The following is a 7,438-nucleotide window of genomic DNA, read 5'->3' on the forward strand; positions in this document are numbered from 1 at the left end:
TAGACCATCACGTGTGGCATTTCTTACTTGTGAAGTAAGTAGCTGATCTCACGAGCTAAAGTGTGGTGACACTTAAATGAACACGTGGATGTTTTGTTATAGAACAAAACATTGGAGACGCGCTAAGAGATTCCACATGGATAACTATCTGAGTGTCAGTGGCTAATCTCTAACGTTCGGTAGTGGAATTGATCCTTTGACTTGAGGTCGTCATAGTACCCTATATGAGGACAGTCATACTTTGGCGGTGTTGGATGTTGCTCTGAAAGGGGCCGCTAATACGACATCTTTCGGGTATGTCAAGAATCATATGAAGGTTGTGATTGATCAATAAAGGATTCGTCACTCTTAGATAGTAGGAAATTATGATCTGCGTTTCATTCAATTAAGTCGATAATGAAATCCTTGGTCAAGGTGTACTCATAAGTCGAAAAGGGGTTTTCGATTTGTATTGACTTAATAGTGGAATGAAAGATATGATCAATGATCGAGATTGACACAATTCCATATCTCGTAATTGATCGGATCGTATTGACGAAAGGATAATAGTTTCACGGTAAACGAACGATTTTGATTTTGTCATACCACGTGATATTTTTCGTCACATGTATTGCCCTGACACATTGCTAGATGTCAATCAGGGACGGCGAGTGTGAATTGACGATAAATTAAAAGGGTGTATTAATTTATCAATTTTGATTAGATCAAAGTAACCTTTCACGACGTTAGGCATCGTGGTCGGGAACCTAATGGGTCGCACACAAAAGAGAATTGGAAGATTGCAAATTGTCAATTGGTTAATTTAACAATCGTTGGATAAATTAATTAATTGAATTTTTTATTTATAATCCCGAATTAATTAATTGGATTAATTAATTCACGGACCGGATTTAAATAATTGGATTAATTAAATATTGGATCGGACCGGACCGGGTCCGTTTGGGTTTATATATATATGCAGCTAGGGTTTGAGGTCCATAGGGTATTCATTATTCTTGCTGGCACAAGAAAGAAACCCTAGCAGTTGCAGTCTACTCTCTGTGTGGATTTCATTGGAGGTTGGACAATTGGACAGCTGTGGGAGGCAGATTCAAGCTGCAGGAAAGGAATAACGCGAAGGAGTTTGCAAATCACAAGTAAAGGTATATTTCTTATCACAGTTTTTATCTAAATACAAAGCTGAATCCTGAATGGGAATTGAAATTTGTTAAATTCCGCTGTGCATGTTTAAGTAAATTCCCAACACTTTGCACACCTAGATGCAAGCGGTTCTATAATCCTACAACAGACGATCATTCCAAATATCAATTCTCAAGATATTAATCGGTTGAGAAATAGACACCAAGTTTGCTAAATCAAAACTGAATATTAGACTTTTAAGGTCCTAATATATTTGCAGCCTCATGTAGTCCAGACCCCATAAATTATATTTTAGTTACACACTTTTTGATCAGGTTAACTTATCTTTATTGGGTTTTACAGGTTGGACATATTTTGAATGGAGAAGAGTTCTTCTGATGATGATGATGCTTAGAGGAGATGCTGCAGGGAAGAAAACCAAGAAGCTGCTAGAAAGAAAAATAGAGATATTGCTGGAAAGAAAACAGATATACAAAGTGCAAAGAGTTCACTTCAATCTGAATTGTAAAAGACGTTTTTGATACATACATACATACATCCCTCTTGATAAGTTTTCAACCACTTTTACCTACTACATAAGATTTCACATTTTTTACACCATATATTTTACAAAACGTACAGTAGACAACTTGCTTAAATTATTTTAAAACCATACATTACAAAAGTCATTGCATCAGTAATTAAGTCACTGCTACAGCAAAAAGGTCATCATATCAACACTCCTCCTTAAGGATTTTGCTGGAGACTCCAAGCATTGATCTTAGATGTTCAAATCTGACTTTAGGAAGAGCTTTTATGAATATATCTGCAATCCGATTTTCTGAATAGCAATATTGAAGACTGATTTCTTCATTTTTTTCAGCCTCCCTTACAGCATGATATTTGATTTTTATGTGCTTTGCTTTTCCATGGTGAACTGGATTCTTTGACATAGCTATAGCAGACTTATTGTCACAATAAATCTCAGTAGCCTTTTTTGGAATAAATCCCAAATCACATAAAAAAATTTTGAGCCAAATAGCTTGATTTGCAGCTGCTGCCGTGGCTATATATTCTGCCTCGGCGGTGGATTGTGCAACAACTTCTTGCTTCCTTGAATTCCATGAAAATATGCTTGAACCAAAAGAGAAACAATACCCCGAAGTGCTTTTCATATCATCCATGCTACCTGCCCAGCCACTATCAGAATAGCCCCTCAAACATCCATCTAGAGATTTTTCGAACCACACTCCAAAACCAGTAGTTCCTTTTAAGTATCTCAAGACTCGTTTTGCTGTCTTGAAATGGATATCACTTGGAGAATGCATAAACCTTGAAAGAAGACTCGTTGTAAACATCAAATCTGGCCTTGTTGAAGTCAAGTACAACAAGCTTCCAATTAAACTTCTATAAGTACCTTCATTCGCCTTTCCTGCCCCATCTTCTTTTGAAAGTTTTTCATTAACTCCAAGAGGTGTTTCAGTTGGCTTGCAATTTTCCATCTTAAATTTCCTTAAAATTTCCTGCGCATACTTCTTTTGAGAGATGAATATAACATGATCAGTTTGATGAATCTCTATGCCAAGAAAGTAGCTCATAACTCCAAGATCCGTCATTTCAAAGTGTTGCTTCATTTCATCCCTAAAGTTTTTCATCTCGATTTCATCTTCTCCTGTTAACAACAAATCATCCACATATAAAGAAATTATCAAAATAGCTGCATTTTCCCTCCTTTTTACATAAAGAGTGGCTTCATTTTGACTTCTTTGAAATCCTTCTTGTTGAAGATAACCATCAATTTTGCTATACCAAGCTCTAGGCGCTTGTTTTAAACCATAGAGCATTTTCTTCAATTTGTAAACTTTGTCCTCCTTTCCAACAATAATGAATCTCATTGGCTGCTCAACATATATCTCCTCCTTCAATGTGCCGTTCAAGAAAGTAGATTTAACGTCCAACTGATATACTTTCCAACTTCTCATGGCTGCAGGTGCAAGTAGTAGTCTCATTGTTTCCAATCTTGCAACTGGAGCAAATGTTTCACAATAGTCAACTCCAAATTTTTGTGAATATCCCTTTATTACAAGTCTTGCCTTATGCTTGTAGATTGAACCATCTGAATTCAATTTTGTTCTGTAAACCCATTTGACTCCAATGACTTGTTTGTGAGTTGGTTTATTAGTAAGCTCCCATGTTTGATTTTTTCCAATCATTGTCATTTCATCTTGCATAGCATCTCTCCATTCTTGACTTTCAACTGCTTCTTTATAGCATGTGGGCTCAATCATAGCCATTCTACAATTTTCATAAATCTCAGCCAATGATTTAGTTTTTTGAACCGGTGAATTGAAAGAAGAACTAGAAGAATCATCAGATTCTCCATTTGAAATTTCAGGAATGGCTTCTTCATTTTCTTCAGCAACTATATCATGAGCCTCAATAGTAGATTGCTTATCAACCTTTGCCTCTTCCCAATTCCAACTAGCATTTTCATCAACCTTCACATCTCTACTTACAACAATTTCTTCCTTTTCAAGGTTAAAGATTCTATAACCTTTTGATTTAGAGCTATACCCCAAAAAAATGCCTTTCTATGCCTTTTCATGAAGCTTATCTTTTCACATTAGGATTGTGAAAATAACAAACTGAACCAAAAATTTTAATGTGACTTACCGAAGGTTTTGTTCCAGTCCACACTTCAATGGGAGTTTTATCTTGCACGGCCTTAGTTGGAAGCCTATTTTGCAAATACACGGCGATATAGACAGCCTCTGCCCAGAACTTCTTAGGAAGTTTTTTCTCAAAAATCATACATCTTGCCATTTTCATCATTGTTCTATTTTTCCTTTCTGAAACACCGTTTTGTTCAGGCATATATGCCACGGTTAGTTGCCGTTCTATACCTTCATCTTCACAAAATTTATCAAATTCTTTTGATGTATATTACATTCCCCGATCAGACCTCAACTTCTTCAACTTGCAACCGGTTTGAGTTTCCACCAGATTCTTGAATTTTTTGAAAATGGAGAAGACTTGAGACTTTCTACTCATGAAATACACCCATGTCATTCTTGAGTAATCATCAATAAAAAGAATGAAATATTTGTTTTCACTCAATGAAGGAGTTTGCATTGGTCCACAAACATCAGTGTGAACCAATTCCAATTTTTCCCTAGCTCTTGCACGACTTGAGGGAAAAGAAAGTCTATGTTGTTTTCCCAATTGGCAACATTCACATACATCTTTACTCAGATTTATGAGAGGTAAATCTCTAACCATTCCCTTTTCATAAGGAAGTTTGAGTGATGACAAGTTAAAGTGCCTAAATCTCTTGTGCCAAAGCTAAGTTTCATTAGCATTACTTCTATAAGCATGTGAACTAAGGCAAGAAGACCAATTTGATGGAAAGCTGTGATTTTTCACTTCAACATTAAATAGCTCTATTCCACATGAATCATAAATCTTACAACTTTTATGTTTAAACATCAAGCAATATCCTTTATCCATCATTTGAGCCACACTTAAAAGATTTTGATCCAAATTTTGTACTAACAAGACATTTGAAATAAGTATAGTACCTTTTCCTGTATGCATAGCAATAGTCCCTTTGCCTTCAGCATTAACATATTGTACAGTCCCCATCTTCACTTTGGTCTTGACTGAAGTGTCCAAAGTAGCAAATAGATTAGCATCAAATGTCATATGATTTGTACACCCACTGTTAATATAACAATCCGTGTTCATTCTTGGCTGTGATTGTTGTGAAGTCACAAACAAATATTCTTCTTGCTTGTCAATAAAATGAGTTGTTTGAACCTCTTTATCTCCTTGGCCTTGTGGAGTTTCTTGTTTTTGTTTTATCCTGCAAAACCTTTCAGTATGCCCAAAATTTTTACAAAACCTGCATTGCTTCTTGCCTTTATGCCAACAATCCTTTTCCAAGTGATTTGTTTTGTTGCAAATTTTGCAAGGTGGATATTTTCCTCTTCTATCAACTTCTTTTGTGGTAGCCTCAACTCCTTTGCCTTTGTAATCTCTTCCAGCAGGTTGTTTTCTTCCAGGAAATATGTTTGCTTTATGCCTCACCTGAAAAGCTTCTTCAAGAGACTCCTCACTTCTTTTACTAGTTTTTTGTTCATATGCTTGTAGAGACCCAATAGCCTCAGTCACTGTCAAGTTGCTGAGATACTTTGATTCTTCAATAGCTGAAATTTTTTATTCAAACTTTTCAGGCAAACTAATCAAGATTTTTTCAATTATTCTTTGATCAGAAATTTTTTCTCCATGAAGCTTCATCTGATTCACAACCTTTATCAGTTTTGAAGAGTACTCCTTGATAGAATGTGCTTCAGTCATCTTCAACATCTCAAATTCTCTCCTCAACATTTGCAACTTCACTGTCCTAACTCTTTCTGTGCCTTGAAACTCTTCCTGTAACAAATCCCATGCCTTTTTTGCTGTGGTTGCAGCAACAATTCTGGAAAAAATATTTTCAGATACAGCAGAATAGATGAAAGAAAGAGCTTTATAATTTTTGGCAAAGTCTTCCTTTTGTTGTCTGATTTGTGCTATAGTTTGATCTTGTGCCTCATTTGAAGGGTCAAAACCCTTTTCAACTGTTTCCCATAGATCATAAGCCATCAAGAAAACTTTCATCTTTACTACCCAAAAATCATAACTTTCTCCAGTAAAAACAGGAGGTGCAGGCAAAGAAACACTTGTTGTTGCCATGAAAACTATTTTCTCAGGCCCTTAAGATCATAAAAGCTCTGATAGCATGTCAGTATTTGAATGGAGAAGAGTTCTTCTGATGATGATGATGCTGAGAGAAAATTGAGATGCTACAGGGAAGAAAACCAAGGAGCTGCTTTCATCTTTACTACCCAAAAATCATAACTTTCTCCAGTAAAAACAGGAGGTGCAGGCAAAGAAACACTTGTTGTTGCCATGAAAACTATTTTCTCAGGCCCTTAAGATCATAAAAGCTCTGATAGCATGTGAGTATTTGAATGGAGAAGAGTTCTTCTGATGATGATGATGCTGAGAGAAAATTGAGATGCTACAGGGAAGAAAACCAAGGAGCTACTGGAAAGAAAAAACAGAGATATTGCTGGAAAGAAAATAGAGATACAAAGTGCAAAGAGTTTACTTCAATCTGTATTGCAAAAGACGTTTTTGATACATACATACATCCCTCTTGATAAGTTTTCAACCACTTTTACCTAATACATAAGACTTCACATTTTTTACACCATATATTTTACAAAAAGTATGGCAAACAACTTGCTTAAATTATGTTAAAACCATACATTACAAAAGTCATTGCATCAGTAATTAAGTCACTGCTACAGCAAAAAGGTCATCATATCAACAATAATACCAATTTGAATAGCTATGTGATATCATACCCCAATCTATACTTAAACCAAAGAAATAAAGTTAGAAGATGTTACTAAAATTTTCATTCCTCTTATTCTGGAACTCCAAATTCAATGGTGCTTACAATTAGGTGCATGCCCATACTTAATTCCTGATGCACAACCAAAGAAAAAATATCTAGCATGGAAGCATGTCTGGTTATAACATTCTCCTTACATTATCATGCACTTATCTGTCTTAATGGAGTTGGTGTAAGTTTTTCAATGTATCATCACACAACATTATGTGATAGGTACACGTGTTATTATGGAAGATGTTAGATTTGTACTATTTACATAAAGAAAACATGCCGGTCTCCCAAGCTAAGCCTGATGTAATTGCAAATGAAAAAGAATATTGTGACTTTTGAATATGTTTCCATAGTGTGTCACATGGCATTCTGCAAAGAAAAAAGTCAAGTAAACTTGTGTTGTGACAGACCAGATATACTTAGAAAACGGTGAGAAGCGACAGACTTGCCTGAGCATCTTCTATCATCGAATCAGCCTTGTCGAGAATTATTATCTTATATGGCAGGCAAGGATAGAAACTAAAGGGGAAATCAAGAAACAAAAAATCTTTCGAATAGCAACAGCAGCAACAGCAACAACAAAAACTTTCAATAGCAGCAGCAGCATCAGCATTAGTATCAACAACAACAACAACAACGACCAAAAGCGAACATAACCTACACAATAGCAGCAAAAGTTTTCAATTTTTGTACGAACAACATTGATTCCACTATCATTACTAGCATTCAACTCCAACACTCCATACTTGTATAGCTCAGGTATGTCAGAGAAGACGGCGTGGTTATTACAGGATGGGAAGAGATTAACAAGTCTTGCAAAATCATGTTAGAAGATGACTTTTAATTCATCAAAGAAAAACCTAATTCATT

The sequence above is a fragment of the Olea europaea genome, unplaced genomic scaffold (genome assembly GCF_002742605.1).
Source record: "Olea europaea var. sylvestris unplaced genomic scaffold, O_europaea_v1 scaffold2687, whole genome shotgun sequence".
In the NCBI taxonomy this organism is placed as follows: domain Eukaryota; kingdom Viridiplantae; phylum Streptophyta; class Magnoliopsida; order Lamiales; family Oleaceae; genus Olea; species Olea europaea.